The sequence below is a fragment of the Nycticebus coucang genome, chromosome 20, assembly GCF_027406575.1.
Source record: "Nycticebus coucang isolate mNycCou1 chromosome 20, mNycCou1.pri, whole genome shotgun sequence".
In the NCBI taxonomy this organism is placed as follows: domain Eukaryota; kingdom Metazoa; phylum Chordata; class Mammalia; order Primates; family Lorisidae; genus Nycticebus; species Nycticebus coucang.
Genome location: NC_069799.1, coordinates 31,580,825 through 31,601,198, shown reverse-complemented (window position 1 = coordinate 31,601,198; position 20,374 = coordinate 31,580,825). Strand labels below are relative to the sequence as shown.

The window sequence follows — 20,374 nt, the reverse complement described above, 5'->3', positions numbered from 1 at the left end:
GTTGGGTGAGTTCTGCTATCAGTACATGAAAGACTATTTATGGGCAGAAGAATTTATTATTATTATTTTTTTTTTTTTTTTGCTTTACCTTGCTAAGAATAAATATTTAGCTATTTACCCTAGAAATCCTAAGGGTTTCAGTTAAATTGCTTGTTATTGTATATTACACAATTAAAAAGTGGCTAAAACAGAATAAAATTACACACAATCTGACAGTACAGTTTCTGTTGGGCAGGCTCAGGAAAGACAGACCTGGATACCACATTGATATAGAGATGAGAGGCCCAGGGCCTGCTTCCTTTCAGGCCCTGCCTTGCCCTGCCCTGCCCTGCCCTACCCTACCAATATTCACTCTCTTCTGAGGTCTCATCTAGGTCTGGTCCCATCCTTGAATCTCTCCACTTAGAATTGACTAAAGGAGATCACAGTTTGGGTGGCTGCTGCTACTTCTCTAGAGCTGGTGCTCACAATGTTCTGAAACCAAAAAGCAGATAAATGAGAACAAAAAAGCTAGATTTGGGGGGCCTTAATTTCTTCCTCATGTAAAACAAGTACTTATAGAGATATCCAACTAAGCAATGTTTCCAATTCTGCAAATTCAATAGTTGCTCCACAAGTCAAAGGAAATTTTAAATGCAAGAACAATTTAAAAAAATGTCTGAACTATACCCTTTCTTTATGTATTATTCCTATTTACCTGTGTTTAGCTTTATCCTTTTTATTATTTGCCTTTCAATGCCAGGATAGCTTTTTTGTTCAAACAGTGTCTCACTATTTTACCCAAGCTGGAGTACAGTGGCACCAACTTACTGCAGCCCTAAACTCTTGGACTCAAGATCCTCCTGCCTCAGCCTTCTGAATACCTGGGACAATGGGTGCCAGCTACCACACCTGGCTAATTTTAAACTTTTTTTTGTTATGAGACAGAGTCTCTGTCACTCAGGTTAGAGGGCTATGGTATCAGCATAATTCACAGCAACCTCACACTCCTAGGTTCAAGCGATTTACCTGCCCAACCTCCCAAATATCTGGGACAACATCCAGCTAATTTTTCTATTTTCAGTAGAAATGGTGTCTCAGTTTTGCTCAGCTTGATCTTGAACTCCTGAGTTCAAAGGATCATCCTGCCTCAGACTCCCAGAGTGATAGGATTAGAGGCATGAGCCACAACACCTAACCCTAATTTTATTTTTTTATTTTTTATTTATTTGGTTTTTTGTTTGTTTGTTTGAGACAGAGTTTCAAGATGTGCCGTGTTGTCACATCTCACAGCAACCTCAGACTCTTGGGCTTAAACAATTCTCTTCCCTCCCATGTAACTGGGACTATAGGTGCCTGCCACAATGCCCAGTTATTTTTGTTGTTGTTGCAGTTGTCATTATTATTTTAGCTGGCCGGGGCTGGGTTCAAACCTGCCAGCCTCAGTGTATGTGGCTGGTGCCGCAACCACTGTGCCACGGGCACTGAGCCTTAATCGTAATTTTAAAACTTTTTATAGAGATGAGATCACACCACATTGCCTAGGCTGGTCTTGAACTCCTGGCCTCAATCAATTTATCTGCCTTGGCTTCTTAAAATGCTGAGAGTACAGCTGTCAGCCACAGCACCCAGATGGTATTTTGCATTTTTTTTTTTTAGACAGAGTAGAGTGCATACAGTCATAGCTCACAGCAACCTCAAACTCTTGGACTCAAGTGATTTGCTTGCCCCAGCCTTGCTAGTAGCTTAAGTACTATAGGAGCCACCACAACACCTGGCTATTTTTTAGAGACAAGGTCTCCCTCTGGCTCAGGCTGGTCTCCAACCTGTAAGCTCAGGCAATCTACCTGCCTCAGCCTCCCACAGTGCTAGACGATATTTAGCTTTTATTGCATAGTTTTTCCAATGACAGAAAAACAGAGAAAGAAATGGAAATGCTGGACCCTTGATCGAAATCCTGAGAATTGTGGCATTCTTAGTACCTAATTCTTGGACTGTTATGTAAATTCCCCACACAGTGCCACACAGCATACTTGTGAGCACATAGTACATGCTCAATAAACATTGCATCGATGCCTGTATGTGTAATATTTTTAAATGCATAGTTATTCACACATCGCTGCTTTCTCCAGATCTGTAAACTTTAAAGGAGCAGCAAAGAATGTCATGCTTCAAGATAGTGATTGGTGGTTTTCACTTTGGACCAAAAGTATTTGTGTTGTGATAGGTTTGGGGTGTAAGGCATTCTGTGAGCTTTGCCTGCTGCCTCCAGCTGAGTGCTGCTGCTAATGGTGTCAGGCCTAGGCTATGATAGAAAAATACCAGCTAACTCCTGGCAAATTTCTAGACTGCAAGCTTTCAAAAAAAAAGAGAAATGAAGTAAGTCTAGTTCACCCCCAAGATAAATGAGAAAGTCCTAATTGATTTTTTGCTTCTAGTTCACTCCCAGTTTCTTGCTTGGCTAACTCCCTAGGAAACAAACCAGGAGGCACCAACTTTCCCTGGACTGACCTTTAAACAATACCAGGTGGAGAAAATACTGAGACGAAGATGTATGGGGGCAAGTACAAAAACTAAGATGTATAGGGAGAAAATATTAAAAGATGTATGGCTAACGCAAAATTCTGCTTCTGTACTATGCTTGCTTGCTACCTTACCTAGATACACCTGAACAGCCTGTGTGCCAACCAGGATGCAGATCAAGCCTGAAGAACTCAGGGCTGCTCTCAGAAACCCCATGTTGGGACACTGAGGCAGTCTCCAGCTGGCTCTTCAATAAAAGGACTCCAATGTAAATTTGGCTTGTTTGGCAGTGTGGTCTTTGTAGAACTGGGCACAACAATGGGTCCTGGCATCAAACTGGGAACCACTTACGTATGCCAATTTATGAACCCCTTCCAAACCTACAGGATCAGGTTACTTAGAGTGGGGAGCAGACTACCAAATGATTTATGTGGTCATTAAGTGGTTCTCAGTCCAGGCTTCCCAGCAGAATCACATGGTCAGTTTGTATGTGGTCAGTTTGAAGAAATGCCATCACCCGTGCCCTCCTCACAGACACTCTCGTTGTGGGTGGGCATATCCATGTACATTTAATTAAGTGTGGAGCCAGCAGCCAGCTGGGCGGAGCTCCGCGCCCGCTGCCAGCAGCCGGAGGCGTCCTGCGGGCGCAGACGCGGCCACGCCCCCCGCCCCAGTCCCGCTCCACCCCCGGGCGACCCACCCGCCCCCAGAGGAGGAGCCCAGCTGTGGCGAGGGAAGGAGGAGGATGAGGTCTGGTAGAGGGAGCGAAACCGTGCTGGCTCGTATTACCGGGGTCGGGAGGACGGGGCCTAGCCGGCCCACGGACGGGTGCGGGGAGGGTGGGAGGCACCGAGACCAGGACGGCCCGGCCGCGAGGAGGCAGGCGGGGCGCCGCGGGTGGACAGCCGGGGCTGGGGGCTCCCTCCCGCCGCCTCAGCCCGCCGGGGTGGCCAGGCCTCACCTGCCCACAGGCCCGGGAGCCGCCTTCGCTGATTGCCCGGCCCCGGTCGGAGCTGCGGGAAGGTGGCTGCGCGTGGCGCAGGGGCCCCCGCGGAGGCCTGGACGGCGCGGCCAGGGGATGGCGGCCCCAGTTTCTCCAGAGGAAGGAACGTGTCCCCGTGCGGCATTTTGACATTAGCCTTTGGGAAGTTGAGCAACCCTGAACCTGTCCCCGTTAGGTGTCCTTAGGATGTCAGTGATTAAAGAATTTGGCTCTCCCTCTGGGACCGGCGAACTGTGAACTCCCTAAAGAGAAAAAGGACGACGTGCGGGTCACAGTGCTTCAAGCCAAAAGGCAAAAGTGGCACCAACGACGCATACACTGTAATTCAACTGGTCAAGGAAAAGTACTCCACCTCTGTAGCTGAGAAAATCCTTAAACCAGTCTGGAAGGAAGAGGCCTCTTTTGAGCTATCTGGATTGCTAATGTAGGGGAATCCAGAAAAATACATTATTTTCCTCACAGTCATGCACAAGTTCCTGGTGGGTCTGGATAAATTTTTAGGGTAGGAGGCAATTAATCTCAATGGCATGCTTGAGGACAAGGAAGGAAAACGGAGTGCTTTAGAGTAGAATCCAAACAAGGAAAAAGCACCCGAAACAGGGGCGAGATATAGGATAAAGGTAAAAGATCAATTTATGAGGAACAATATGACAGCAAGTATGTTTGACTTATTAATAAAGGACAAGATTGCAAAATTAAAAGATAAAATGAAAGGTAGAAAAAAATGATGGGACATCTGACGCATCTTATGCAATTATACCGAGTACTCATATGCCTGATACCAATACCGAATTTTCAAGTGGTGAAATACAGATGAAATCCAAGCCAAAGGCATCTTTTCTTGTGGGTCCTTAGCGACTCTCATCAGCACATTCAGTGTCTGATTTATCTGGGTCCCACATGTCTTGGGAGAAACTGAGTCTAGCACCAGAGGTCAAACATCTTGGATACCAGATAGATTCCTTTGGAATGGTTCCAGAAAGTGGAAGTCTCAGATCTCCACACAGAACATTAAACTTTGATACTTCTAAATTGAATCAACCTGGCTTGGGGCCTGTGGCTCAAGCGGCTAAGGTGCCAGCCACATACACCAGAGCTGGCAGGTTCGAATCCAGCCTGGGCCCGCCAAACAACAATGACAGCTGCAACCAATAAATAGCCAGGCTTTATGGCCGGCACCTATAGTCCCAGCTACTTGGGAGGCAGAGGTAGGAGAATTGCTTGAGCCCAGGAGTTGGAGGTTGCTGTGAGCTGTGATGCCACTGCACTCTACCCAGGGTGACAGCTTGAGCCTGTCTCAAAATAAAAAAATAAATTGGCACACAGGCTGTTCAGGTGTAACCAACATGACAGCATCGTGGATGAAGATGAGTCTTTTGGAAGACAAAATGACCCATTTACAAATGTGACTGCTTCATTATCCCCCAAATTTGCAACACTGTAAAGGAAGAAAAATCCATTTGAAGAAAGCAGTGAATCATGGGACAGCATCATGAATTTATTTTGAAAATCAGTTGAAGTAAGAAAAGAAAAGAGAGAAAAGGAAGAAAGCCTGTTTGAAAGAGTGACTGGAAAAAAGATAGCAGAAGATTTGATAAACTCAACAATGGGGGATCTGACAGCCCTCGTGACTTGAAATCATTTAATGCATTTAGTGAAAATCATGAGGACTATTTTGACTGAGTCAACTAAAATTCAGGACTTCAATATAATATCATCTTCAAGTTTTCATATGAATTCAACATGCAATGAAGACCTCAGGAAAATCCCGGAAAATCCCCCACTGCAGAACATTGTAGTCTGACCTACAAAGAGGTGCTACAGGAAATGGTGAAACACAAAGAACTTCTTAGGAGGAAAGACACCCACCTGTGGGAACTGGAGGACTACATTGACAACCTCCTTGTAAGTGTGATGGAGGAAATGTGCAGTATTCTCAAAGTGCCATATGAGCCATCCAGGAAAGCTGGCAAATTCTTCAATAGTTGATAAAGCCAGTTGTACTGCATTTATAATGAGAAAAAGAAAGACAAAGAAGGAAAAACTTGTTACTGAAAGAGACTACAATATATGGTTTCATTTCATACCCTCCTTCATTATGAAAAATTATTTTACCAGTAAATATTAGTGGGGACTATCAAGAATGACCTCTGAAGTAAGCTAAATAATTTTAAAATGGGCTGTATTCTCGATGAATAAGCTGTCCTTAGAATTCATTTAGGTGCTAGTGCTGGCCCACTAACCTGCCATTGGCCTAGAAATATCTTCAGAAGTACATGAGTTATTCCTCAGGAGAATATATATATATATATATATATATAATTTTTTTTTTTTTTTTTGCAGTTTTTGGCTGGGGTTGGGTTTGAACCTGCCACCTCCGGCATATGGGGCCGGTGCCCTACCCCTTTGAGCCACAGGTGCCACCCTGCCTGGCTATTTTTTTGTTGCAATTTGGCCGGAGCTGGGTTCAAACCCGCCACCCTCGGTATATGGGGCCAGCACCCTACTCACTGAGCCACAAGCACTGCCCAGGAATACAACAGATTTTTTCTTTTTTTTTTTTGGTTCTTGGCCGGGGCTGGGTTTGAACCCGCCACCTCTGGCATATGGGACCAGCGCCCTACTCCTTGAGCCACAGGCGCCGCCCACAACAGATTTTTCCATACAACAGATTTGATGCTGTGGTTGGTTTCTCAGAAGTCAATTTGTAGAGATATTTAGCTTCAGGAATCTGTTTCATTATAAACACTACTGAAAATACAGTTCATATTTTATATACATGTATGTACAGGAATATATGTTCATATATCTTGTATATAAAACACAGGCATATACCTCATATATACATGTGTTTTTAGAACATTTGAAAACCAACTGGTTGACTCTAAAGTTAGGATACCAATTTCTTAATTTGAAACTGTGTTTGTACTCTGTCTATGTAAGACAAGTTATCATTATTACTGTTACAGTTTGTTATAGAGAAGCTGCTTCAAATCACTCTTGACTATGTGAACCTTGGTTTCAAAATGAGAGGCTATGCATTACTCCAGCATCAATTTCTTGCTCTTTTCTCAAAAGTGATGCTTTCAAGTCCTTCTCTAAAGAATGACAAATTTTAGGAACCTTCATTAACTTCAGAACAGCATGAATTTCTTTAAATTATTTAATAATTATCTTAACATCTGAGTTTTGTTTAAGGTATAAGCAGCAGATGAACTAATGTAATTTGTTTTGTTGCAATTATATATGCTTTTAAGTCACTGGCAAAGAACATATTGTGAAGTTAAATCTGAAAATAATTTGGGGAAAAGAAAAGTAGGTGATCATCTTGCACCTGATAACTCAAAGCAGTGGGCAAACTCTAGACATGAAAAATTAGTCTTGGTTTTAAGTTACATCAATAATAGAGCAGATGGTTGCTTTGGGTCTTGAACCAAAATAAGAATTAAGTGTCTCACATGATTGTAAAGAAACCCAGAGTTAAGGATAAAGGCTTCCAGATACATTTATGAGAACTGAGTTTATACTTTGTCCAAAGTGAGATCACAGAACTTATTCTGGTTAGGTTTGGTAGGGGTGAGTCGCTGCATACCCCTTCCTGCAGCAGGAGATGCTGATGTCTGAGGAAAGGGAATATACTGAAAAATATGAAGAGACATTTTGATCTTTCTGTAGGAACTCATCATTCATGCATCTCTCCTGTGACAAGAGACAGGGGAGGGTAGACTTTTCTGTACTCCACGGTCTTTTCTGCCTATGGGTGTGGTGGTAGCAGGTGAAGGGATTGTGCTGATGCCTTTAAAGGCATATTCTCAAGATACAGATGCTATTTGTCCAGATACTTTCACCAGAAAAGGATCCCAGAGAAGGAAGATACAGAGGAAGAAATGGTTGGTTCTTATGTAAATGTGTCCAAGTTCAGGTCCACTTTTCCTCCTGGCATGTCACATGTTTAGAACTTGCAAACCTTTGCATCTCAACTTATGATGTTCCTACCTAATTGTTTATTTCAACTACTTTTAAATCTTATGATAGTCAAGGAGTTCTGGAATTTTCTTCTTCCCTATATAGCAGGGCCTTCTCTCCATTCTCTTCATCCAGGCTTCTCACATGTCATGACCAATTCTCACTATGAGATATTAAATTATTATTAAACTCTGTGTGTGCTATCTCTATGCAAGACAAGTCATCTTGCTTGCAATATTAAAATTGTTCTCCTTGTGACATATGAATATGAGTGGAATGTGCAAGATTCCTCTTGGAGATGGACTTGTGTCCTTGGATATCAGTGAGAAAAGGGAAATTGTGCTTTGAGGTGTGATCTGGACGCTCTATCAGCTCTATGCAGAACAGGTTTAAGAAATGCACATTTTGGGCGGTGCCTGTAGCTCAGTGAGTAGGGCGCCAGCCCCATATGCCGAGGGTGGAGGGTTCAAACCCAGCCCCGGCCAAACTGCAACAAAAAAATAGCCAGGTGTTGTGGCGGGTGCCTGTAGTCCCAGCTGCTTGGGAGGCTGAGGCAAGAGAATTGCGTAACCCCAAGAGTTAGAGGTTGCTGTGAGCCGTGTGACGTCATGGCACTCTACCCGAGGGCAGTACAGTGAGACTCTGTCTCTACAAAAAAAAAAAAAAAGAAAATAAAAGAAATGCACATTTAGGGTTAGTCACACTGGCTCATGCCTATAATCCTAGCACTCTATGAGGCTGTGGCTCAGGAGTTCAAGACCCTAACTCCACTAAAAATGGAAAAACTAGCCAGGCTAGTTTGTGGTCTTAGCTACTTGGGAGGCTGAAGCAAGCTCATGCCCAAGAGTTTGATGGTACTGTGAGCTGTGATTCCATGCACTCTAACCAGGGTGACAGAGTGAGACTCTGTCTCAAAAATAAGTAAATTAATAAAAGGCACATTTAAAAAGAATTGCATTAAATTTCTCAGAATAACAAAAAATTCTGGAAAAATTTAGAAGAATCTTTCTCCCTAGGGTTCTAAGAAAGTGATTACAGAACCTGGGAGAGGTCTGTAGTTTAAATTTTACATAAAATTGATGTTTCTTAATGGTTAAATTCAAGTTATAATTTACCTTTTGTGACCAATAATATCACAACAGTGACATTGTATCTATCTGTGTGAATCAGCACCTGCTACCAACTTTTCTTTCTTTTTTCCTTTCTTTTTCTGAGACAGAGTCTCACTCTGTTGGCCTGGGTAGAGTGCCATGGCATCAGCGCAGCTCGCAGCAACCTCAAACCCTTGGACTCAAGCAATCCTCTTGAGTCCTCAGCCTCCCAAGCGCCTGCTACAGCAACCCAGCTAGTTTTTCTATTTTTAGTAGAGATGGGGTCTTGGTTTTGCTCAGGCTGGTCTCAAACTCTTGAGCTCAATTGATCTACCTGCCTTGGCTTCCCAGAGTGCTAAGATTTCAACTATGAGCTACCACACCTGGTCTGAGAATTGTATTTTAATTTTTTGATAAACCTTCATACTACTTTTCATAGGGGCTGCCTTATTTTTTTCAATGTACAGTCATCAGGCTTCTGATTTTTTCACATCCTTAACAGAATTTTTTGATAATAGATATTCTAATGCATGTGAGATGATATTTCATTGTAATTTTGCTTTGAATTTCTCTAAACATTAATTCTGAGAATCTTTTGAGCTGCCTCTAGTTCTTCTGTATATCATTGGAAAAATGTCAGTTCAATACTTTGTCCATTTTTTAATAGGCTATTTACTTTTTGTTCCTGAGTTTCATGGACTGTTTATATATTTTGGATACTATCTAAGATTTGAAAATATTTTGTCCCATTTTGTGGGTGGTATTTTACTCCACTCAATGTTTCCTTTGATGTGCAGAAAATTTGAAATTTGATGTAATTCCAATTTTCTGTTTTTTGTTGGTTATGTATCTTTTCTTCACTTTTTAGTTGTCAATTATTACAAATGCATAGTAATCTCTGTATATCTTTATAGGGTATATGTGATGTTTTGACAAGCATAGAATGTGATTTGATTAGGGGAATTAGGGTATCCAACACCTCAGGCATTGATTTTCTTATGCATTTGATATCCAAGAAAACAGTGCTAAGACCAAAAACTTTTTTATTTTTTTACTGAGTTTTGTTGTTATATTTGTTGTGTTGGATTGTTTAATCCATTTAAAATATTGATTGTAAATGGTAAGGAGGAAGGGTCCAGCTTTATTTTTTCCACGTAGATATCCAGTTTTTCAACATGATTTATTTAACAGATGTTTTTCTCTATTGTGTGGTCATAACAACCTTGTGAGAGATTATTTGATGATTTTTTTTTTTTTTTTTTTTTTTTTTTTTTTTGTAGAGACAGAGTCTCACTTTATCGCCCTGGGTAGAGTGCCGTGGCGTCTCAGCTCACAGCAAACTCTAACTCCCAGGCTTAGGTGATTCTCTTGCCTCAGCCTCCTGAGCAGCTGGGACTACAGGCAATTATTTGATGATTTATACAAGGGTTTATTGCTAGGTTTCTATTATTTTCCATCACTGTTTGTCTTTGTGCCAGTGTGAGACTGTTGTTATTTTTGTTGCTTTGTAATGTGTCTTGAAATCATAAAAGTGTGATGCTTCTTTTTTGTTCTTTCTTGGAATTATTAGGTTAGTCATAATTTCTCAACAAATTTTAGAAGTATTTATGTTTCTTTTTTTTTTTTTTTTGGCCGGGGACTGGGTTTGAACCCACCACCTCTAGCATATGGGGCCAGCGCCCTACTCCTTTGAGCCACAGGAGCTGCCCAAAGTATTTATATTTCTTTAGAATAAAGTGCCTTTGGAATTTTGGTAGAGATTACCTGACCCATGTGCAAAAATATATTCAAGAATATTGGTTCAGTGCCCGTAGCACAGTGGTTATGGTGCCAGCCACATACACGAGGCTGATGGGTTTGAACCCGGCTGGGGCCAGCTAAACAACAATGACAAATGCAAGAAAAAAGTAGCTGGGCAGTGTGGCAGGCACCTGTAGTCCCAGCTACTTGGGAGGCCAAGGCAAGAGAATCAGTTAAGCCCAATTGTTTGAGAATGCTGTAAGCTGTGATGCCACTGCACTCTACCAAGGGCGACATAGTGAAACTCTGTCAGAAAAAGAATGTACTTAATTTTCACTTAGTTTTGCATTTGCTGGTTTTCTTCCAGCTTTTGATTCCTAGCTTTATTTCATTTTGACTAGAAACAATTACATTTTAGATTAAAGATGATTTGATATGACTTATGTATCTTAGCAGAATGTACCATGTGCAACTGAGAATATTGTGTATCTGCTACTTTTAACTTAAGAGTCCTATATATATATAATCTGTTCAATCTAATTAGTCTATAATATTGTTCAAGTTTTCTTTTTTTTCTTATTGATCTTATATCTTGTTTTTCTATTTATTATTGAAAGTAGGGCCTGGAATTATGCAATTATTGTATTGCTATATATTTCTTGTTTTTTTCCCTGTCAGTATTTACGTGATATACTTAGGAGCCCTGATGTTATAATTATATGTACATTTTACACATATATTTATTTACAGCCATTGTAGATTTCTGGTATATAAACTCATTTTACCATTACATAAGATCAAGTTCTGTGATGATTGTTTTTGTTTTGTTTTGTTTTTTGAGACAGGGTCTCACTCTATTGCCCAGGCTAGAGTGTCATGGCATCAGCCTACCTCACAGGCACCCACACAAAACCTGGCTAATTTTTTCTAGTTTTGGTAAAGATGGGGTCTCATCCTTCCTCAGACTGGTCTTGTACTAGTGAGCTCAAGAGATCCTCCCACTTCAGCCTCCCAGAGTGCTAGGATTACAGGCATGAGCTGCTGCACTTGGCCTAATTTTGTAACAGTTTTTGATTTAAAGTGTATTGTATTTAATATAATTTTGACCACCTCACTCAAATGTAGTTATTATTTGCATGGAATATATTTTTTGTCTTATTACTTTAAATGTATATTAATTCTTAGAGCTAAAGTGACATTATATACACAGCATATTGCAAGACCTTGTTTGTTCTTAATTCATTGAACCATATTATTTTTTTCATTAAAGAGCTCAACCTAAATTCAAAATACTTTGTGAAAGAAATGAAGTTACTCTTACTATTCTGTTTAATTTTTTCTTTTTCTTATGTTGTTCCACATTTCTTCCAAATGCCTTTATTTTTGTTTTATTGACTTTATAGTGAAATGCCTTGATTCCTTTCACATTTTCTTTTGTATATCTAATAGGTATTCTTTCTGTGATCACCTTAAGAAATGGAGAGCACATAAAACATCTTAAATTTGTATCACAAATGATGGATTTTATATTGTCCATTAACAGATTTATATAAATTTATGTTTTGTTTTTCAGATTCTCTAGTAAAATTTTGGGGAGTTTATGTGCCATCATTTTGATAGTAGAGAATTTCAATTGTATGTACATATTTGCTTTTTGTTTGTTTGTTTGTTTGTTTGTTTTTGAGAGACAGTCTCATTATGTGGCCCTCAGTAGAGTGTCATGACGTCACAGCTCACAGTAACCTCAAACTCTTGGGCTAAGCAATTCTCTTGCCTCAGCCTTCCAAGTAGCTAGGACTACAGGCGCCCGCCACAACACCCAGCTATTTTTTGGTTGTAGTTGTCATTGTTGTTTGGCAGGTCCAGCCTTGGCTCAAACCCACCACCTTTGGTGTATGTGGCTGGTGCCCTAGCTATTGAGCTACAGATGCTGAGCCTACATATTTGCTTTTAACAGAGCACTTTCTGTTTTCATATTGTCTTATACTGCTATCCAGCATCATTTTATTTATTTATTTTTTAAGACAGAGTCTTATTTTGTCACCCTTGGTAGACTACGATGGTGTCATGGCTCACAGCAACCTCAGACTCTTAGGCAGAAGGGATTCTCTTGCTTCAGCCTCCTAAGTAGCTGGGACTACAGGTACCTGCTATAACACCCGGCTATTTTTAGAAATGGGGTCTCTCTCTTGCTCAGGCTGATCGCAAACTCCTGAGCTCAGGCAATCCACTGCCTTGGACTCCCAGAGTGCGGGGATTACAGGTATGAACCACACTGCAGTGCCTCACCTCAGCACCATTTCTTTTCTTTCTTTTTTTTTTTTTTTGAGACAGAGTGTCACTAGGTCACCCTCTGTAGAGTGCTGTGGCATCACAGCTCACAGCAACCTCAAACTCTTGGGCTTAAGCGATTCTCTTGCCTCAGCCTCCCAAGTAGCTGGGACTACAGGTACCCACCATAATGCCTGACTATTTTTTGTTGTAGTTGTCATTGTTTAGCTGGCCCGGGCCAGGTTTGAACCCACCAGCCCTGAGGTATGTGGCCAGTGCCCTAAACACTGAGCTACAGGCACCAAGCCACCATTTTATTTGTTAACATAATAGATGCTCCCTTTAGCATTTCTTGTAGGGCTGTTATAAATATCCTCAGCATTTCATAATCTAAGGAAGTCTTTATTTTCCCCTTATTTTTGAAGTACAATTTTCCCAGATGAAGTATTCTTGGTTTGTAATATTTTTTATTTTCTCATTTTTAAATTTGGAAATTTGTTAGCCTTTTTTTTTTCTAATAATATCTTTGTTACTTGCTCTTTATTGTCTTCTAATACTCCTTTCATGAATATGTTGGTCTACTTGATGATATTGTATAAGTTTCATACTCTATTTTTACTTTTTTTAAGTTTTGCTTCTAAGACTCAGGACTTAGAAATGACATGTCTCCAAGATTTCATTTATTTCTTTTCTGTTTTATTAAGTCTGCTATTGTGTCTTTCTGGTAAATATTTCAATACAGTTGTTGTATTCTTCAGCTCCAAAATTTATGTTGAGTTAATTTTTTTATAGTTTTCATCTATATGTTGATATCATTTACTTAGGCATTATTATTCTAATTTTGTTGTCTGTCTCTGTTCTGTTTTTGCTCAAAGAGCATGTTTTAGATAACTATTTAGCTTTTTTTGTCATGTACACACAAAGATCTCCATTTCTTGAGGCTCAATTTATGTTTGTTTGTTTTTTTCCTTCAAGTTGGGCATGTTGCCTGCTTTCTTTATATGTCCTGTAAACTTTTGATATGATTGGGGAATTTATATAAGAGCTGTCTAATCTAGTGTTTACAGACTGACCTACTACAGGAGAATATGGACAGCAATCAGGCTATACGTTGTAGGTGCTTCACAATCATGTTCTCAGATATCTCTCCTCAGAACACATGTGTATATTTTCTCAGTGAAAAGGATATCCATTCAATTTTCTTTTAGGTCCCGTAATGTTTTGCTTCCATGGTTGAATATCTCTGGTAATTCTATTCTTCTAGTGCTGTTACAAGCATTCACTTTTTTTCTCATCAAAAGAAAACTGTCATTTTATACCATTCCTCCAGCAGTCCATGTTTGAAGAGACAGGATGTATTCATTAGATGAATCTCCCAAAAATTAAAATTAAAATTTTGAGCACATATTCCACTGTTCTGGTTCTCTCCTTAGGGAGATGATGGAATTTGGGCATTTTCTCCTGAGCCCTATTGCCATTCTGGGAAGAAGAGGAGATGTGCTGGACAGTCTCTAAGGCAGACACAATTATTTTCTGGAGCAAAGAAAAGTTCTTTGAAATGTGAAAAGAGAGGAGAGACTATTCATACGCCCTTATAGGAGGAAGTAAATGAGCAGACAGTGCATGTGAGAGGCCCAAGATCAAGGAGAAAACCAGATTGTGGTTTGGGAAGCTCTGCTCCAATGAAACTGGTATCTGACAAGCCTATGTTTACTTCTCTTGTCACAGGCAGAAACTTTCTTATCTATGATTAGTAGACTCTTAACTCTTCTAAGTATTTTCTTGATCCTCAAATCATCTTTCAATAAATATATTTAAGATGAGATCAAAACTTCTTCTTATTATAAGAGGGCCTGCATGATCTGACTGCTCTTTTATGGCTTTTGACAGTCTGGGGAAATCACTATGCTTTTAGAAACCTTTGTATCAAGCCATTTTAAGCTCTATTTGTGCCTCACGCTAAAACTGTGTGAGGGGAGTAGTGGAGACAGAGATTTGGCGAGAAATCTCAGAAACACCAGAGGTAGATGTGGGATGTTTTCTGGTTTATGATTTCTAGTCCTATGGAGGCTTCAGACGTGATCCTACAGAAAATTTGACTGAGAAATTTTATTAGGGCACAAAGCATATTATTAAATATGCAAAAATCTAGTTGTCTGTATCACTATAATTTTGTAAAGATTAGAAATTTAAACTTCATGCCGAATGATTCTAATGAAGAACACTTTACTTGATCCAGTCAGCTCATAGAATCCTCAATGAAATTAATACCATTGGGGAACTTAGGGAACATGGCCTAGTATATAGCAAATTCCCAATTTTTACCTTATTTCCTAATAACCTTTTTTTTCGAGATAGAATCTCACTATGTTGCCCTTAGTACAGTACCATGACATAACAGCTCACAGCAACCTCAAACTCTTGGGCTTAAGCGATTCTCTTGCCTCAGCCTCCCAAGTAGTTGGGACCACAGGTGCCCGCCACAATGCCCAGCTATTTTGTTGTTGTTGTTGTTGTTGCAGTTGTCATTGTTGTTTAGCTGGCCTGGGCCAGGTTTGAACCCACATACGCCAGCCTGGTGTATGTGGCTGGTGCCCTACCCAATGAGCTATGGGCGCCATCCTAAATACCATTATTTTATCATTTTCTCTTCTTTAGTATGACTATTACTAGGGTGGTGTCTTAAAATGTTTTTAGTTTCCTATTTGTCATATGCCACATTTGTCTGTAATTCCAGTTTCAGAAGGTCTAAAATAACATGCTTGTACTTTTTATCTTATATAAAATGTGAATTAAATAATTAGTAGGTATCCCACATTTTCTTCCTCCAAATTTGCTTTTATGTAATTGGGTGAATATAAATTAATATACAGAAACTTAAGCAAGATACATGTAACATTTTAACAGAACCTGATAATCTAATTTATTTCAAATTTATCTTGAAATCTTTCCATCATGGGGCTCATAAGGAAATTAACCAACATACAGATACTACAGTTCAATATCAGATCTTTACAAAGCATTATGACATACTAAGTTCTATAATGCAATTATGATGAACCTTCACAATACTTAAATTTTGCATGTAGAAAAGAAGAGTTAGAAGCAAATATCCAACTCAATATAAAATAATGAGAAGAGGCTTGGCACCCATAGCTCAGTGGTTAGGGTGCTGGCCACATACATCGGGGCTGGTGGATTCCAACCTGGCCTTGGCCTGGCTAAACAACAGTAACAACTACAACAAAAAAATAGCCAGGCGTTGTGGCGGGTGCCCGTAGTCCCATTGACTGGGAAGGATGAGGCAAGAGACTTGCTTAAGCCCAAGAGTTGGAAGTTGCTGTGAGCTGTGACACCATAGCACTCTACCCAGGGGTCTGTCTCAAAAAATAAATAAATAATAGTAATGAGAAGAACCACTCCTGTTTTCTTTGTTAGGATGATGAGACTGCTTCTCCTTTTGCTAACAAATGTGGGGGTTTTTTGCATTTTTTTTTTTTTTTTTTGGCCAAGGCTGGGTTTGAACCCACCACCTCCAGTATATGGGGCAGGTGCCCTACTCCTTGAGCCACAGGCACCGCCCACTAACAAATGTTTTTTAGCTATAATATTATGGTGCTGAATGAATAAGTCGCCTTTAAGTACATAAGAAAAAATAAACACATGCTAAATGGATAAAACTACATCTTTACTAAACCATCTCTGCCTTTAAACTTTTTAGAAGCTAGAAATTTAAAGTTTTCCTTCAGTAACTGCAAGAAAAAAAGATGAAGGACAAACTCCTTTTTTGAGATCACAACTATGAAGTCAGATGGTTATGCAAATTCTGCATTTGTGTGCAAAACATGAAACATATTTATCTTTATTCTCATTGCTTAGTCTTGTCAGTAAGCTAGGCGAACTTGATAGATGCCTTTCCAAGAAACAGAGACTAAGATGTGTTTTCTATAACTTCAATAATCTTATCCCTTTTTCTTATGTACTTAAAGGTGACTTATTCGTAGTAATGACATATGCAGTATCCCTTTGCTATGGTTCAAGACAAGAGGGAAGGAGGTCACAGCAAAGAGAATAAATCAAAATTGTTACAACTGTGATACTACTTCTCCTTCAGTTCACCACACCTTCGTTTTTTACATAAACATGGTGGCATAATTCAAACTCAATAAATGAGAATTCTTTTTTTTTTTTATTGTTACATCATACCTGTGTACATTAGTGCAATCAAGGGGTACAATGTGCTGGTTTCATATACAATCTGAAATAATAAATGAGAATTCTTAATATTTAAAATTTCCTTTGACTTTCAATTATCACCATATTAACCACTAAAATAATTAAACATACGGGAAAGGGCAATCTTTTTTCTTTTTTTTTTTTTGAGAGACAGAGTCTCACTGTGTCACTCTGGGTAGAGCCCTGTGACATCACAACTCACAGTAACCTCAAACTCTTGGGCCTAAGTGATTCTTCTGCCTCAGCCTCCCAAGCAGTTGGGACTATAGGCGCCCGCCACAACACCCAGCTATTTTTTTGTTGCAGTTGTCATTGTTGTTTAGCTGGCCTGGCCTGGGTTCGAACCTGCCAGCTTTGGTGTATGTGGCCAGCCCTGTAACCACTGTGCTACAGGCGCCAAGCCAGGAAATGGTAATCTGAAACCCAATTTTACTAGAATTCATTTCTTGACACATTAACTCATTTCATTTTTTATGGAAAAGGGATAGTGTATATCAGTTTGCTTACAAGCTAGGAGATCACTTTGAATTCTGCATTTCCTAACTGCAAGCAGAATATAGCACTTGTAATAGGTTATAAATAAACTGGTTTTCAAGCATAGAGCCACAATGATAATAATATACTATTTAAAAAGACCTAAGACAACGAATTCCATTTCCAATAGGGGGGAAAAAGTACAAACAAGCTTAAAACTACCTTTTTTTGTGCCAATGTTATAAAATGCAGCTTTTAATAAAACTTTGACCCAAATGCCAGTGACTTCAGAAAAGAATTTGGGTGGGGGGAAGAAAAAAATTATTTCATTTAGGAAAAATAACCACTATCTTTTCCTAATCTCCAACACACACAATTTAAACATATGCAGCTGCTATAACACTTTACACAATTCCTATGTACTGGAGCAATAACAAGATCTAATACAAAAATATTTGTAAACACTGGGCCAGGGCTTTACATAAAAATACTATCTTACTTTTCCCACTAAGTTGCTAAAATATCACATACTTTTCCCCCAACATCTGCAGCCATCCAGGAATTTTTAGGAAAGTTTTGTGCATGATCTTAATTCTTAATCCCTGGCTTTTTAGGCTTAATGACAAAGATCAAAACCACTCAAAAATGATGGTTCACTTGAAGTCAGATGAGAGACCCTGGCTAAATTAGTCTCATCGGATGAAAGCAGTGCTGCATCAACTGGCTCCGTGCAGAAGGGGCACGTGAAGGATCTCGTCAACCAGTCATCTATACAGTCCAGGTGATAGATGTGCATGCACGGCAGAAATCGAACTGAGTCCCCATAAACCAAGTCCATCATACAGATCAGACACTCCCGGATCTTCTCTGATCCATCTCTTCCAGGGTCATAAACTCCCTGGGTAAAATGTGATATTTCTGAGCGGCTGCCCACTTAGTAACAGCATCCCTTTCACTCATTTCCTTTCTTTCTCCACCACGTGATCTCTGACCTGAGAAAGTGTCAGCAGTTAGAAATAAGAGACCATAATCCAATCTTACAAAGTACTTGGCTTTTTTCTTTGTAAACTGTAGAAAAATGCAGGAAGAAGCATTTCTGATTTGCCAAGTTCTCTAAAAAAGCAGCTCAGGCAGGCACAGTGACTCAGGTCTGTAATTTCTGCACTCTGGGAGGTTGGGGTGAGTGGATTGCTTGAGCTCATGAGTTTGAGAAAAGCCTGAGCAAGAGTGAGACCCCATCTGTACTAAAAATAGAAAAACTAGCCAGGTGTTATGGTGCGTACTTGTAGTCCTAGCTACTTGGGAGGTTGAGGCAGGATGATCACATGAGCCCAAGAGTTTCAGGTTGCCATGAGCTATGATGCCCCAGCACTCTATCCAGGGTAACACAGTGAGACTCTGTCTCCCCACAAAAAAAAAAAAAAAAAACCAAAAAAGTAGCCCAAATTACATCCTACATAGAATGGTAACTGCCACCAGTATACAAAAGCACAAATATATGTTTATATTGAGGAAGGAGAAATAAATTTTATGCTTTTTAATGATTCTGGGAAAGCAGCAGGCAGCTGCAGAAGAATTCCTTCCCCAAAGATAAGAACAAACCTTACTGAGCTAAAATGACCTTGGGGAAAAAACTGTGTAACAACAGCACCCTGGTCTCTTGAGAAACTTCATCATTTACTCTTTGTTGTAACTGTTTATGCAGCTGATAGCCAGCTGAAAAAGAAAGTATAAAAGACTTAGGGAAAAAAAACTGTTCCCTGGAACTCAGCATTTTACTCCTTGAGGCACCTGAGTTCTCCTGGCAATTAAAGGTCCCTTCCTCTATATTGTTGGTGTGTCTGTCAGATTTAATTCACAATTTTCGTGCAACACTAAAAGTACATTCTGTTTTTGCTTCCTTGAGACAGAGTCTTGTTCTGTGACCCTGGGTAGCGTTCAGTGGCATCTTCATAACTCACTCTTGGGCTCAAGCCATCCTCCTTCCTCAGCTTCCCAGAGTACTAGGATTACCTGTGTGAGCTACCATGCTTGGCCATAAGGTATATACCTTTTGTTGTCAGAAAAATGTAGAAATTTAATGTACTCAAAAAAATCAAAATTTTACCATCATGTTTATGAAGTCTACATTTTCCTTGTCTTGGACAGGTACATATATATGGAGAAACACAGAGATAATTTAAACAATTTTAATTAAGGGTAATCATAGAGTTTTTCTGATACTGGAAAGTCACAAGCCTCTCTTTTTACACTTTTCATATCTCTAAAAGGAGAGATTGCAGTTTTCCCCCGCATGATGTCGCAGGGGACATTGGAGCCCACAAGAGGACATTTTCCCCCACTGGGACTATAGACCTCTTCACTAGGTCTCTGCTATTTGATGTGTTGCCTGGAGAAAGGTGGCAGAACTTGTGTAAAGAGAGGGACCAGCAATGTGCAAAATGGGTGTTCCTCAACTACTCCTGAAAGCCTGTGCAGCACTAAGGGACTCTGGATGCCATGGGGGATGGCCATTCTGGTCTGCTTGGAATGAAGTGAAGCAGTGGGTGGCAGTGGAGACACAAATAAGAAAGTAGGAGTCAGGGGATCTTCAGCCCTTCTGTGGATCCTCCATTGATCTTAGGGTGCCCGGCTTCACCTTCTGGTTCTGGAGAAGTCTTTTTCCCCCTTAGCTGCTCTTGCAACTACTCTAGAACCATTGGCCTGGAAAACTAACAAGCTGCTTTCAATCAGGACTGGCTCCTTCTTAAATGTGCTCTCAAGGGCTCTGAGTGGCCTGTGAGCACCAGCAGCCTGTGGGGCATATTCTTGGACCTGTGCTGCGGTCCTGGACTCCGAATTGGAGCCTTTGGTCACCCCTTTCTCACCACTTGTGCTTGGGGCCCCAGCCAGGGAAAATAGGTTATCCCCAGCTCAAGGTGTGCAACTTCTCCCAGAACTCTGGGAGGCTGAGGCTGGAGGATTGCTTGAGCTCAGGAGTTGGAGAATACCCTGAGCAAGAGTGAGACTTCATCTCTAAAAATAGCCAGGCCTTAAGCCGGTCACCTGTAGTCCTAGCTTCCAGGGAGCCTGAGGAGAGAGAATCACTTGA

The 20,374-nt window shown here is 40.3% G+C and overlaps 1 pseudogene; it reads left to right on the top strand.

The window, feature by feature from the left end:
- Positions 1-2,529: 2,529 nt before the first annotated feature.
- Positions 2,530-5,784, top strand: LOC128572569 (rab11 family-interacting protein 2-like; annotated as a pseudogene).
- Positions 5,785-20,374: the final 14,590 nt, after the last annotated feature.